This window comes from Euleptes europaea, chromosome 11, assembly GCF_029931775.1.
Source record: "Euleptes europaea isolate rEulEur1 chromosome 11, rEulEur1.hap1, whole genome shotgun sequence".
Taxonomy (NCBI): domain Eukaryota; kingdom Metazoa; phylum Chordata; class Lepidosauria; order Squamata; family Sphaerodactylidae; genus Euleptes; species Euleptes europaea.
Genome location: NC_079322.1, coordinates 67725942 through 67741582, shown reverse-complemented (window position 1 = coordinate 67741582; position 15641 = coordinate 67725942). Strand labels below are relative to the sequence as shown.

The following is a 15641-nucleotide window of genomic DNA, read 5'->3' as shown; positions in this document are numbered from 1 at the left end:
AAAATGTACACCTTCCCATCCATATGGCATGTAAACTCAGATGGACTGTGATCATTATGGAAAGACTGTAGTAAAGAGGCTTGAGAAAGTTAAGAACAAAGCTGGGGGAAAGCCAGGGGAGGAGACATTGCGTGGGTGCTCCCAAAAACAGCGTTCCGGTTTTGAAGTAAAGGCAGAGCAAAACATCCGTATGGAAGCAGCTTTCGCTCTGTTTTGCTTTAGCTTCCATGTTACTTCTTGTCATCCTGACAGGAGATTCCAATTTCCTGTCTTGAATATGATCTAATCCAATTAGGAAAACTATTTACTTTTTCAAAGAAATGCACCTGATAAACCGGTTCTTGTACACAGTTGTGATGTCAACTTTTACTTCTGTCAGGGTGAAAAAAACCTGCTACTTTAATTTAAATAATGTTCATTTCCGTAACGGATTACCTAAACTGTTTGTTAGACACACAAGAAACATCAGAGCCAGCTTTGTTCCCTTGGAGAGGGAATATTAAAAATACATTTAGCTAAAGGAGTTAGCTGAATGAGATTTTATCCCTCCAAAGTCTCATAAAAATGAAATTTCTCAGAGGCAAAAAGATATAGCAGCGAACACTGACGTAATGAGGGATGGAGGTTTACGCTAGAGTCTCTCCAGTAAAGTATGTACAAGTGTAATTTTGGGACTTAATGGTGTTTGGTGAATGCAGCCATCATAGCTAGAGGGAAACTAGCTAGAGAAACCATCATAGCTAGAGAAAAGCTCCTTTCCAATGAAAGAAGATGTAGCATGTACCCTATGGAAAATCGGGACCAGTCTTTATTTAGTATTAAACAATTCTTTAATATTAAACAATTTCAGGGGTCGAGAAAGAGCCCCTTCCACCTTGCCTAATGTGTGCCCAGCCCCATTCCTTCCTTCTTATTCTATCACATTGCTTCTCTGTGATACTACAGATAGTAGCCAATAACACAGGATGAGTATGAAATGTGTGTGTGTGTTAAGTGCCATCAAGTTGCTTCTGACTCATGGTGACCCTAAGAATCAACATCCTCAAAAACGTCCTATCTTTAACAGCCTTACTCAAGTATTGTAAACTGAAGGCTGTGGCTTCCTTTATAGAGTCAATCCATCTCTTGTTGGGTCTTCCTCTTTACCTGCTGCCCTCAACTTTTCCTAGCATGACTGACTTTTCCAGTGACTCTTGTCTTCTCATAATGTGACCAAAGTACAACAGCCTCAGTTTAGTCATTTTAGCTTCTAGGGTCAATTCAGGCTTGATTTGATCTATAACCCACTGGTTGTTTTTTTTTTGGCAGTCCATGGTATCCGTAACATTTTCCTCCAACACCACATTTCAAAGGAATCTACTTTCTTCCTATCAGCTTTCTTCATTGTCCAGCTTTCACACCCATCCATAGTAATAGGGAATGCGATGGCATGAATTTGAAATATCTGGCCCAATTATGGATGCTGATTTGGTTTAACATAAATTGTTGCATTCGTTGGGGAGATCTGCTGTACAGACACAGCAAGTAAGAGCAAATCCGAAGGCCTTTGAAAGTCAATCTGGATTTACTTCACTGGCAGCGTATAATGGATGCTTTGTATGTATCTTTACAAGAGAATCATTAATAGATACCTAGTATCTGATGAAGGGAGCTTTGACTCTTGACAGCTTATTATACCCTGGAAAATCTTCTTTCTCTTTAAGGTGCTACTGGAATCGACTTGCTCTTCTACCAGCAGAGCTGCCCACCTGAAACTACCTCATTTCCAGTTCTTGCTGGACTCTCTCTCTCTTTCTTTTTCTCTCTCTCTGCTTTTCTACTCAATTGGATATTTTGCAAATAAGCTTGATGCAGAAAATGTAGTCTGTTGTTAAGACTTCACCGCATAAAGTCTTTGTCCACCTGCTTGATATCTTAGTGCCAAGAGAGTCTTCTTGGGAGCTAATTACAAGCATGGCCCTTGAACCCACAAGAGAGTGGGCGTGACTAGGTATTGCAGTCTCCTCTTAAAGAAACAAACAAATATATCACACAGTGTTTGTAGTGGCGTATTTGCTGGCTAGATAAATTGTTTTTCTTTGGGGAGGCAAAATGCTAGAAATGAAAATTCAACCTAAATCATTCTGTGTTTAGAGATTTTTGCACTTTGTTTACCAGTTTTTATCCAGCTAGATTTGTTAGACTCTGTTCTGCACAGAACTCCCACGCCTTGAATAGCTGAATGACAGAGAGATGGTAAGCAGATGGATCCTTTTTTTTTTTTTGGTGCATTCTTACATGGGAAACACACTGCCTGTGGAACTTCTGTCTGCTCTAGAGAAAGGAACTTGAAGACCCATAAAGCTGCCTTATACTGAATCAGACCATTGGTCCATCAAAGTTAGTATTGTCTACTCAGACTGGCAGCAGCTCTCCAGGGTCTCAGGCAAGGGTCTTTTACATCACCTACTTACCTGACCCTCTTAACTGGAGATGCCGGGGATTGAACCTGGGACCTTCTGCGTGCCAAGCAGTTGCTCTACCACTGAGCCACAGCCCCTCTCCAAACTTAGAACTCTAAGGCAAAGAACCATACCATGTCTCCACCAGAGCAGGATTCCCCCCCCCTTAAGGTCTTTGAAGCAAGATAAAATTCATTTCCTATGTGTAACATTTGATGGTGTCCTGTTGAATTTTCCTTTCTTCCTAGCCAGCTCTCTATTGATTCAACACCAGCCCAGCAAAATGCCACCATCTTCTCAAGCTTTAACTGTAAATCCAAAGGCTAGAACATTATGGGGAAGAAAAAAAATTAAGACAAAAAGTTTTGCTCACAACCACTACACCATATTGTACTCACAATATATTATGGGTACAATGCAAACATGTTTTGGCAGTTTCATAAAGTTCTGGTTGCTTCATTTTTTGGTATCATTTTAAGAGTAAATATAAAAAACAGGATTGCTAGGTCTGACTTGGTTTCATAGTTTTAGCTGCATTCTGTAGGGTCTGTTGGGAAGGAGCAAAATTTCAGGGTGAAGGAACACAACTAAGAGAAAGGCTGTCTTCTGCATAGCTTGAGAATCTCTACTATTACCTCTTCCTCCAGATCCATCAGACTCAACCTTTGATCCACTAGTTATAGTCCTATATCCTGGCGGGTTATGACCTCTGTCTCCAGTACTACCTAGTGTATCTAGTTCCCTGCAGCCCATCAAGTAGTTACTGGAGTCATTGTATATCTGGCTATGTATTTGGCTGCAAAGAACCTGAGCTTAATTATAAATAGTTCTTTATAGAATAAGTAATTTGGGTCAATCTGATGCACATATTATAACAATACACTTGGCTACTGATTTATTGGAAAGCTCCATTTAAACACCATGATTTATGATTGCATTAAAGAGGATGGAAAAGGAAATCGACTCTTTTCATTTGGGAGATTGGGGGAATATATATTTATATTCCTATCTGCCAACACAAATGGAAGAGTTACTCTTTGCTCTGAAGCCAAGACAGTTGTTAGTTGATAGTATCATGCTGCCCTCTTTGTTTAAACAGCTTCATTGAGAATTGGTTTGCTTTGCTCTGTGCATTTAATAGATAAAGCAGATAGGGGCTGCGGCTCAGTTGAGGAGCCTCTGATTTGGATGCAGAAGGTCCTGGGTCCAATCCTGGCATCTCCAGTTAAAAGGACCAGGCAGTAGATGATAAGAGACCCTGGAGAGCTATTGCCAGTCAGAGTAGACAATACGGACCTTGATGGACTAATGGTCTGATTCAATGTAAAGCAGTTTCATGTATGTTCAAAGCAAAAAAGACATGGTTGTGTTTGTCTGTTTATTTAATTAGGATTTTTTAATGTTGCCTGTTCTCATTCTTGCTCGAGGCCAAATACAATTAAATTCATTCATTCATTCATTCATTCATTCATTCATTCATTCACTCTTTAAATTTCTATACCACCCTTAAGGCTAGGAGTTATTTACAATACTACTGTAATATTTAAAACGTTCCATGAAAAGCAAGATTAAGAACATACAATCTATCCATAAAATGGAAACAGACCTTTAAAAAGCTGATAAGATAAAACCCCTAATTAAAAGCCTGGGTTAAAAATGTGTTTTGGCTTGGTGCCAAGGAGGAGTAGTAGTTGGTTTTTATATGTTGACTTTCTCTACCACTTCAGGAAGAATCAAACCGGCTTACAATCGCCTTCCCTTCCCCACAACAGACACCCTGTGAGGTCAGTGGGGCTGAGAGAGTGTGACTAGCCCAAGGTTACCCATCTGGCTTCATGTGTAGGAGTGGGGAAACAAATTCAGTTCACCAGATTAGCGTCTGCTGCTCATGTGGAGGAGTGGGGAATCAAACCCGGTTCTCCAGATCAGAGTCCACCGCTCCAAACCTCCACTCTTAACCACTATACCATGCTGTAAAGTCGAGCATCAAGGGGCAGGGCATTCCAGAGGTGAAATGCCACCACAGAAAATACCTTGTCTCTATTTGCCATCCGCCTCCCCTCTGAAAGTGGGGTCACAGAGAAGCAGGGGTTGACTGGCAGGCTAGATAGTATAGGAAGAGATGGGCCTTAGTATTCACTGTGTTCGCTGTCAGAAGTCTTGGGGCCAAAGCCGTAAGTTGGCTCCCTTCCTAAGTGGTTAAGTTCTGTGACAAAATTAGGACCATGTAGCAGCAAGAACAAAAACATTATATAATTACACTTAAACTCCAAAGAGAGATCTTCTGAAAACTCTTTTCTTCTCCTTATGGGTGAAACTGAACAAATCTTCTGTTACATTTTGATTAAAATTCTGTAGGGCAGCAGCCAGGTACCAGATCAAATGGATGGATTTGCCAATTTGTCCTATCTGTTGATCACCCCTGCTGTACAATGTGCAGGCCCTTCTTCCGAGGAATTACCATTTCTTTCTATGTTCTGGGTGTTGTGGCGGCAGCGGTCTTTACCCCTTTTTTAAACATTCACGTTTCTGGAGTTTTAGGGTTATTTTAATGGAGCTCCTTGGGTATGCTCCTTATGAGCGACGGGGACTCTGCTGACACCTATAAGGGCTTGCTGATGAAGCTGGTAGTCTGCAAGCAAGCAATAAAATTGGGTCCTGAAACACACTGGTTTCAACAGGATTCATTCCCTGTTGGTCTGTGGTCTCCAAGTCCAACTGTTCCTAGCTCCAAATGCTCTAAGAGTCCTTTATCAAGGGGAGTGCTAACCTTCTCTCCTTTCATAGTCCGTTAATCCAAAGTTTGAAAAAATAGGTCTCCATATTATATGTATATTACATTGTGATGAGGCTGCATCGGTACACAGAAATTTTTTTTTGCAACAGCTAGAGAGCAATCCCAAGCAGGTCTACTCAGAATCCTACTCAGGTTTAGTCACTGGGGCTTACTCCCAGGAAAGTGTTTTTAGGACTGCACTGTGGATGTAGTAGACTGTGGAGAATTTTTGTTAAAGCTTAACATTCTTCACATTTCTTTCAACATATGGAATGACCGGAACCAGAAACCTGAACCCATATTTTGCAAATCTAATATTCCTGAGATAAATACCCACTCATGTTTTCCGTTTCCATGCAACATCCTTCCATAATAGGAAGACAAAGCCTGCATCGTTCTCTTCTAAACAATCCAGACAAACATCCATAAGCTACGGAAGAAGAGGGGGGAATAATGAAGAGCACAAAGGAGCTATATGTCAAATTGCAAAAATATAATTGGATTGGTAGCCAGAAGGGGGAGAAATTTCCATGATGTGAGATGAGCCTCTATTTTCAGTTTCCACTCAAGATAAAAGAGAACATTACAAGTTTTAAGTACTATTTTCAGTTTCCACTCAAGATAAAAGAGAACATTACAGGTCTATAAACATAATTACACCTATATTTACCTCAACTGCGTACTGCAGGCACACATCTAAGGAGATTTCTATTTGTTGCCTAGACTCTTGACATCCCCGACCCCATTATTGTCTGTCTGTCTGCATTACATATCATGTTGTGTCTATTTGGAATGTTTATTTTATTTAGATATTTGTATCCCACTTTTCTCTCTGATGGAGACCCAAAGTTGCTGGCCCCTGAGACCCGGAGGATGCTGGTCCCTCAGGATTTGGGTTCAGACACGACAGTCAGGAACCAGAATCCACAGTTCTGTCCACTGCCCTCATTGTCTTGCAAGCTCCAAGCAAAGAAGACAGAAGATGACCCACAAGCCCACCAAGCAATATCAGAAACTCTGAGGCTCCAATGCAGGACTTATGCCCTTTTAAATTCTTGCTAACACTCAGCTAAGGGATGGTGCATATTTGGTGCTCATTTTGTCTGGGAGCTCTCCCAGGTCCTGGAGATCTTGACTTCTGCCTGCTATCTGGATCTGGTTCCCTGGAATCTGGTATCTCTTGCCTGATGGCAGCTGAATTGTACTGGCTGACTCCTGTTCCAGCTATGTGCCATTAAAATTCTTTTAGCACCCCATAGTAAGCAAGAAGGAAAGGAAAGGAAGCTCTATGTTTTCCCTTCTCCTTTTCCAGTACACGTAGAAGAAGAAGAAGAAGAAGAAGAAGAAGAAGAGTTGGTTTTTATGTGCCGACTTTCTCTACCACTTAAAGGAGAACCAAACTGGCTTACAATCACCTTCCCTTCCCCACAAGAGACACCCTGTGAGGTAGGTGGGGCTGAGAGAGCTGTGACTAGCCCAAGGTCACCCAGCTGGCTTCATGTGTAGGAGTGGGGAAACAAATCCAGTTCACCAGATTAGCCTCCGCCACTCATGTGTAGGAGCGGGGAATCAAACCCAGTTCTCCAGATCAGAGTTCACCACTCCAAACCACCACTCTTAACCACTACACCATACTTAGCTTCTGAGATCTGATGAGATCAGGATAGCCTGGGCCAGGGCACAAAAAGAATAGGACCATCGTTTTAGAGCAGGGGTGGGGAACGTCAGGCCCGCAAAATCATTTGGTCTGGCCCTTTGTGGGTCCTGGCAGATCTCTAGCTCATAAGGATCTAAGATTGGTGATCCGCATCCTATCGTGGACAAGAATAGCCTCTATTCAAGGTAGATGTGAGTTTGTTTTGCTGAGAAAAGGAACCTTTTTCTCCCCTTGCAGAAGAGTCGTTAGCTATGGAGCTGCTAGGACTGCCCAAGAAACTGTGTTAACCCTTTCCCATCCGGGCCATGGTCAGCTAATTGATAATTCTGTATGGCTCACGAATGATGTTATAAATATCCAAATGGCCCTTGGTGGAAAAAAGGTTCCCCACCCCTGTTTTAGAGAGTGTTAGAGACCGTAGTTTTAGACCTTTTCTTAGGTCTATTCAATAAGGCTTCCTCCTGGAAATACTGGGAAAGTATTTTTAGGATTGCACTGTTAATATCTGAAACTCTTAGGCAATTGTTTTCCCCACCCCCATTTTTATTGTTTATTGGATAGACTATATTGTTTTTATTTCATTGCCCTCTAATTTTATAATCCAGTTTTAGTGCACTGTTTAGTGTATGTATTATACTGGTCTTTATTGCATTATTTTAAAATTCTGTAATCTGCTTTGAAGCTCAGAGTAGGCAGACAATAAATGACATAAGTAAATAAATACATGAAATAAAATTTAAAACCCTCTGCTCTTCCTGCAGCAGTGACTTAGGGCTGAAACAAACGTGATGAGTGGCAACACTTTCTCCAGAAGCATTCCACGTGTGCCCCATCCTATTTACATGCACCGAGGGGCTGTGGCTCAGTGGTAGAGCATCTGCTTGGCATGCAGAAGGTCCCAGGTTCAATCCCCGGCATCTCCAGTTAAAAGGACTAGGCAGATAGGTGATGTGAAAGAGCCGGGAGAGCCACTGCCGGTCTGAGTAGACAATACTGACTTTGATGGACCAAGGGTCTGATTCAGTATAAGGCAGCTTCATGTGTGAGCATGCCAGTCTGTCCATTTGTACGTAGCATTTACCCTCCAATAATTGATGGCTGGGGGGGTCATGTTGAATGAGCATCCACAAAAAGGGGTGGGAATACCGGTTTTAACAGCAAAATATTTGTATGGGGGGAGAAACGCAGAACTTTCCTCTGCCTGTTGCTTAACTCCTGGTAGCCCCTCTCCTCGAATGCTTTTTCCTCTAAGGAAAGCTGACTTCTGGTGTCAGAACTTATCTGAGGACAAGAGCTGCAGGGAAGGAACCTGGAGACAAGGGGAGGATTTTGCACTCCTCGAACACATGTTACTTTTCACAGTCCAAAAATGATGCCCTCCAAACAAGCCAGCTGCCTTCGCGTGTCGTTTTGGCCTTCAGTTCTCCCTAAAACTACCTGGGGAATTTTGAGCACGTCGACAAAAAACTGCATACCTTTCACTGACCAACCCTGTGTTTTTGAGAAGGTTATAGAAATAAAAATGCAATTTGTCAACATAGACTGAATCTGGATTTCTCCCCAGTCTCACTAATCTCAAGTATTATGCAGCGCATTAAATCCTGAAATTTGAAAGCCAAAAACTTGTAGACTTTTCTGATTCTAAACAGGTGGCTTCTTTCTTCTTTCTGTGATGGCTGAGGCCAAGAAGACATGATTTGGACTGAGGTGTTGGATGAATGTCTGACAAACTTACTGTCTACGTTTGCTAGTTTGTTTATAAAGAGCAATGGGATTTCCATGCCAGAATAAAGTGAGAGGTATTTTATGAGGCTTCTTGCCTCTGTGAAGAGCTTGAGCAAGTGCTGGGATTCTGAAAAACATTATGTTATATACACCTTGCCCTTCCTCTGAAGAACTCACAAGTGGTTTACACAGGGGGAAGGACTGTGGCTCAGTAGTAGAGCATCTGCTTGGCTTGCAGAAGGTCCCAGATTCAATCCCAGTTAAGGGGACTAGGCAAGTAGGTGATGTGAAAGACCTCTGCCTGAGACCCTGGAGAGCCGGTCTGAGTAGACAATACTGACTTTGATGGACCAAGGGTCTGATTCAGTAGAAGGCAGCTTTATGTGTTCATGTGTTCACTGTCATTAGCCTTCCAAGGAAAAACAGACAGACATCCCATCTGACAGAGGCTCAGATGATGATTTCAGATGGATAGCTGTGAAGTCTCACCACTGTGAGAAGACAAGAGTCACTGGAACAGACAGTAATGCTAGAAAAAGTTGAAGGCAGCAGGAAAAGACCCAACATGAGATGGATTGACTTGATCAAGGAAGCCACAACTTTCAGTTTGCCAGACCTGAGCACGGCCGTTCATGATAGGATGTTTTGGAGGTCATTCATTCATGGGGCCACCTTAGGTTGGAAGCGACTGGTCTGAATTTTGACATCATTTTGACATAGTTTGTAGACCTCTGCTGGTTCACCAATTTCCTCCACTCAACTGTAGCCAAACTAGATTCCCTTTGCATTTGTGGTGAGTGTTAGGGACCACTATAGTAACCTTATGTGTTTCCTTCACAGGCGTTCTGTTTTCCTGAATCCCATTACCCAAGCGCTCGGTGGTCACTCAGTGGCCATTCCCTACAACCCTTACAAAATAGTGAGAGTGGCCAGATTTCTGTCCACCTCTCAACTCAGCCTAACAAGTTTCTGAGGTGGTTTATCAATAATTTACAATAGTTTGTTCACCGCCCTCCAACATCTCAAGATTTAGTGACATAACCCAGTACGTAAGGGTGATAACATACAGAGAAAGAAAGGGGGGGGGAATCAACCAGTCCCCAATATGGTGCCTGTGGTGCCATGGCAGCAGCTGGCATCTTTCCTGGCACTCACCAAGTGTTTTTAGAAAGTGGGTGAGGTCAGGTGGGGCTCCTGCCCAGCAGGGTTTCTGAGCGGCCACTGGCAATTTGATTAGCTATGCAGATGAAAAGAGTGTTAGTTTTATTCTCACTCTTTCATCTTTCCCGTTACATTTTTTTAAAAATTACTCCTCTTGCTCCCTGTATTTGGGCTTCCTTTATGTGTGTGTGTGTGTGTTTGCCTCTGCCCTCTGTGGTGGCCAATTTGTGGTTGTCTACGCTTCTTGCAGCGGGCATTTTGTGGCTGTGCCCACCACCCTATGTCAGAATTCCAGAGGTGCCCACAGGCTCAAAAAAGGTCGGGGAACCCTGTTAACGTTAACATACTGGTTTTAACTTGGCTAGGTAACAGATGGATGGCCAGTGGGAAAGCATTACGAGACCAAGGTGCCACTGAAGAGAAGGCCCTGCCTGTAGTAAACACTCACTTTCAGAAGGTAGGGGCAACATACGACAGGGCCTCCAAAGAAGTCCAAAGTCGCCATTTCTTTATAAGATACAAAGCTGTCGTCAAAAGGGTGGGATGGTTCTAGCTGACTGTGTGTAACATCAGCCTGGGGCTGACGCGTAAACAATCTTCCCAGAAGATTCTTTCATTTAGCTCTGGTGAAAAACTTCACATGTTCATTGATGGGCAATGGCTTTCCTGAAATGTGGTGTAAAATTGGAGAGCACTGTGAAAGCAGCAGATAAAGATGATAAAGTACTTGGAATGTAATCAGGCTGAAAAGGCTGATGGATCTGAACATTCATAGTCTAACTGAGGAAAAAATGAGTGGGATTTATTTGTGCAGGAAGATAATGATCTTCACATATGTGGTGGGCCTCCAAGATTTCCCCCCTCTGTTTAGGAACCGCCAACAGCAATCATATATCCATCACTGGCTTGAGCAATGCCATTTCTTCATCATAATAGCTTTTTTTCCTGTGTTGATAAACAATCTGCCTACTCCTAGGAAACCAATGTCTTTTCTCCTTTTGTTCTCACCTCTACCACTTCCAAATCAAGGCTCCATATTATGTATTGTTGATAGTGTTTGTCAGTACGACAGGTCTCTCTCTTCTACTTCCTCCTTGATTAGGATCGAGTGTATTGTTGATGCTAGCATTAAAAACTATCAGCATTTATTGCTGGTTGCGAGCTAGCTCCCTAATCTCCAAACCACAATAAACACACCATCATCACTAATAGCTAAAGAGCCAATCCACTTCCCGCAGAAGACGAAAGGGCATGTTCCACCCGGTGCGTGCTGCCTCCTTATCTGTTTCTCTGCCAGATAGTGTCCCAGTCAAAAAGAATAGATGGGAAAGCATTTTCCTATTGGCCATCTATTTTAAAAGATAATCTAAACTTTCGAGTTGTTAAATTGGTTTTATAGGCTTACCATCATCTGTGCTGTCGATCTTGAGGCTGGGAGTACTTTATTTATCAAGGACTTAAGAGCCCCATGGCGCAGAGTGGTAAGCTGCAGTACTGCAGTCCAAGCTCTGCTCACAACCTGAATTCGATCCCAACGGAAGTTGGTTTCAGGTAGCTGGCTCAAGGTTGACTCAGCCTTCCATCCTTCCAAAATGAGTACCCAGCTTGCTGGGGGTAAAGGGAAGATGACTGGGGAAGGCACTGGCAAACCACCCCATAAACAAAAGTCTGCCTAGTAAACGTCAGGATGTGATGTCATCCCATGGGTCAGGAATGACCCGGTGCTTGCACAGGGGACCTTTACCTTTTAAGACGGGGAAATTACTACACCTCTGCCACCATTCCCAAGCTAGAAACAAGGGGCTGCCTCAGAGGACTGTTGTGAGTATAATGCAGAAACACTGTGCACATTAGAAATGTGCTGTCTCTCACTAGGGCCCCACTTCTGTACTTACTAGGAAAGTTAATGCAACATTACATGTGTTTAAAGTGCTCTCAAGTCGCCACCAACATATGGAGACCTCGTAAGGTTTAAATTTTTTTAATGTAATTTATACCCCATCCTTTTCACAGCCAAGCTGGGCTCCGGGTGACTTCCAAAAATAATACATAACAATATTAAGGCAAGAGACCAACAGAGGTGCGTTGCCATTGCCTGTCTCTGCATAGCAACCCTGGTATTCCTTGGCGGTCTCCTATCCAAGTACTAAGCAGGGCTGATCCTGTGTAGTTTCCAAGATCTAACTAGATCAGGCTAGTCCGAACCAACCAGGTCAGGGCAATGCAATATGAACCTGGTACTGATTATTCTAAATTTCCTTTGTGATTCCTGGATGGTTGTTGTGGGGAATGTTGTCCTTGTATGTTTTCCTCCAATTTGAAACAAGCAGGCTTCCACACATGAACACATGAAGCTGCCTTATACTGAATCTGACCCTTGGTCCATCAAAGTCAGCATTGTCTACTCAGACTGGCAGCAGCTCTCCAGGGTCTCAGGCAGGGGTCTTTCACATCACCTACTTGCCTAGTCCCTTTAACTGGAGATGCCGGGGATTGACCCTGGGACCTTCTGCATGCCAAGCAGATGCTCTACCACTGAGCCACAGCCCCTGTATGTCCCCTTCCAATTCTATGATTCTATAGAAACCAATTGGCAAAAATGAGCAACAGTCTGTTCCAGTCCCCACCCTTCAACTGAAATGAGGAAGGTAAGGGCAGGGTTTGCTGTGGTCAGCGGAAGGGAGGGCCAGCTGTCTGCACCAGCGGGTGAAAAGGAGGGACAAACCAAGAGGACAAAGAGCAAAGGTGCAGACACAACTTTAGGCTGCATGCTGAGCACAAGGGTTATGGAGGCACCAGGGATAAGTAGTGGAGCATCTACTTTGCACATAGATGGTCCGCGGTTCGATCCCCAGCACCTCCTGTTAAAAGGCTCTGATAGTAAGTGATGTGAAAGACCTCTGCCTGAGACCCTGGAAAGCCACTGCCTGTCAGAGTAGTCAATACTGACCTTGAGGAACCAGTGGTCTGATTCAGTATAAAGCAGCTTCGTGTGTTCCATGAATCTGGTTTTGTCAGGCTCACTTAAGTACTAGTTTGCTTCTTTAAAAGTCACACGCACTGGACTTTTGTATCTTGGGCTCTAGCCCAAATGGATCTTCATAAGATAATAAATATGTTTTCAACACACAAGAAAGTGAAAGCATGAACCTCTAGAAATAAGTTGACATGGTGAACCCCCCACAGCATAGTTACTTGATAACTCAGCCTTTTAAAACAGTCCATGCATACTTGGATTGTGAAAACCCTTATACTGACCTCCAGTCTTTGTGGGGGGAGTCTAAAAGCTTCATTTTTTAAACAATAGGCTTTTGCCCCCTTGTTTCTGCATGGCCTGGATCCTCTGGGGACAAGAAAGGGAAAAGCCTACGCTCTGTGAGAAAGGCTGTTCTCGTGCTATTTACAGGCTGCCTAGAAGCAGAAATTGTTCAAGCGCACTCAAGAAAGTCTGTTCTCAGACAACTGTCGATCTTATCAATCCAGGCTTAGAAAAGTAACATCTGAACTATGGCAGCCCCTAAAACTTTTTGAGATGCTTTTTCTGAATCATTTGGATCAAACAATTGATCGAAACTCAGTAAAACTGATTCAGAATTCCAGCCAACAAACTGATTCTAGCTTCCAATTAGTTTTTTTTAAATGTAGGTTGTTAGTGGACATGCCCCCTTGTTGCTATAAATAGTGTTTTTCACTCTTTCTCTGTTCAGGGATTACTTCCTACACCAGCTCACTTAAAAAGGAACCACAGAACATTGTTGAAAATTTGAGGTCATGTCCTAGGCATGCAGAATCTATCTTTGTGTGTAAAATGCTGTCAAGTCGCAGCCAACTTATTTTCTTAATCCAAATATTTTATTTACATTTCAATAAAACACAAAAAACACACTCAATACAGTACAATACATAACACCAATACAAACTTAACAGTACAATATACCAATACCTTCTTATCTGGGTGAACATACAATTAATTTCTTTCTTTATTCTACCTTATAATATGAGATTCTAGATATGATGCTGTTACAAAGTGCCCCTATACTGTCACTCAAATCATAGCATATGTTTTATTTCTGTCTCACTACGATAAGCTAAATATCCATCTATGACTTTAACCCACTTGTGTATATTCGAAAGCATTATGAAAAACTGGTCTTTTATGTAAACATTTCATCTCTGAATATACTTTTGCTCTTTACAGAAGGATTTTAACCAAAGTTAAATGTTATCTTCCATATAATGCGTGTAAAATTTTCATATAGTAGCTGAATCCAATCCAATCATATAACTAAACCGTTTCTATTTACACCGACTTTACCAAACATATGAAAAAACCATTCCCATTTTTAAAAAACGAAACTACAGCCAACTTATTGTGACCCCCCTTACGGGGTTTTCAGTTCAAGAGACTAACAGAGTTGGTTTGCCAGTGCCTTCCTCTGCAGAGCAACCCTGGTAGTCCTTTGGTGGTCTCCCATACAAATACTAACCAGGGCTGATCCTGCTTAGCTTCTAGATCTGATAAGATTAGGCTAGCCTGGGCCATCTATCTACCTGCCATATTTTACTTCCAGTATATCTACTTTCCCTTTCTGTATATCTACTTTCCAGCCCCCATTTCATTCTCACAGCAAATTAATTAAATACGTTCTGTGCTTCCATGTTTACTTTAAAGCATCTGATCTTAGACATAAGCAGGTGGCGAGAGACCAAGATATTAAATAAGTATATAAATAAGACCAAGTCCTATGAGGAAAGGTTGAAGGAGCTGAGTATGTTTAGTCAACCCAGAGCTGGCAATCCCAGTTGCTTTTTATCTCACCTCCTTTTCATTTGCCGGTTCATTTGTTTCTTTGGTGCCATTTTTACTCCACATGCCCTTTATATGCAATTGACACAAAAACAGCATTAAACATTGTATACATTGAATAGGAAGTATTCAGTACGTTGGAGAGGGGGATCCAGCATTTTTTTCTTCTAAATTTTATTTATTTTTTAATTCAAATATGGGATACAAAAAGGGAAAAAGGGAGGGGATAAGGGAAATCCATCTGATGTAAACAAGCACGGTTTTGGTCTCATAAATTCAAAAGCATTTTACATTTTCAAACTATTAATTATCAAGCATTTTCATTGATCTAGTATGTTTACATTTATGTGATTGTATATTCTAGTTTCTTATAGTATATTTATCTATTAATCCGCTAACATATAAGTATAAAATGGTTGCCATTTCTCGTTAAACCTTTCTATTGACTCATTGTAAGTAGGATTCGTCATAAAAGTCATTCTGGCCTTGTTTGCATAGTCGTGCATTTTGTCTTTCCATTCTTCTATGTCAGGTATAGACATTTGCTTCCAGGTTCTTGCCAATATTACTCTTGCAGCTGTTGTGGCATATCTGAACACATCTCTGAACCTCATGGGTAAATCAGGTGGTGTTATACTTAATATTTGGGGTCCAGTCTTATTTTTATTTTAGTTATGTTCTGTAGTTCACGTTGAATCTTCTTCCAGTACATTTGTAGTCTGGGTCAGGTCCACCAAACATGACAGTGAGAACCATCTGTCTCTTGGCATTTCCAGCAAGCCCCTTTTTTTCCCTTCGAGGTGGCCATCCGAGAAATCATGTTGGGCTTCATATACCACCTATAGAACATCTTGTAACAGTTTTCCTTCACTTCTTGACTTGCAGTGTATTTTAGTTCAAGAGTACAAAGTTTTTCCCATGTTTCCATCATGACCATCTCACCAAAATTTTGCATCCATTTAATCATGTTTATCTTAACTTGTTCTTCTTCTGTATCATACTTCAGGAGTAGTTTGTAGATTTTTCCTAACAAATGATCATCACTCTCGGTTACAATTGACTCAAATTCTGTTA

At 41.9% G+C, this 15641-nt stretch overlaps 1 non-coding gene across 1 annotated transcript; it reads right to left on the bottom strand.

Annotated features, from left to right (window-relative positions):
- Positions 1-5186: 5186 nt before the first annotated feature.
- Positions 5187-5233, bottom strand: LOC130484903 (U6atac minor spliceosomal RNA). The gene has a single exon (XR_008933713.1). It is a non-coding gene; the product is annotated as a U6atac minor spliceosomal RNA (small nuclear RNA).
- Positions 5234-15641: the final 10408 nt, after the last annotated feature.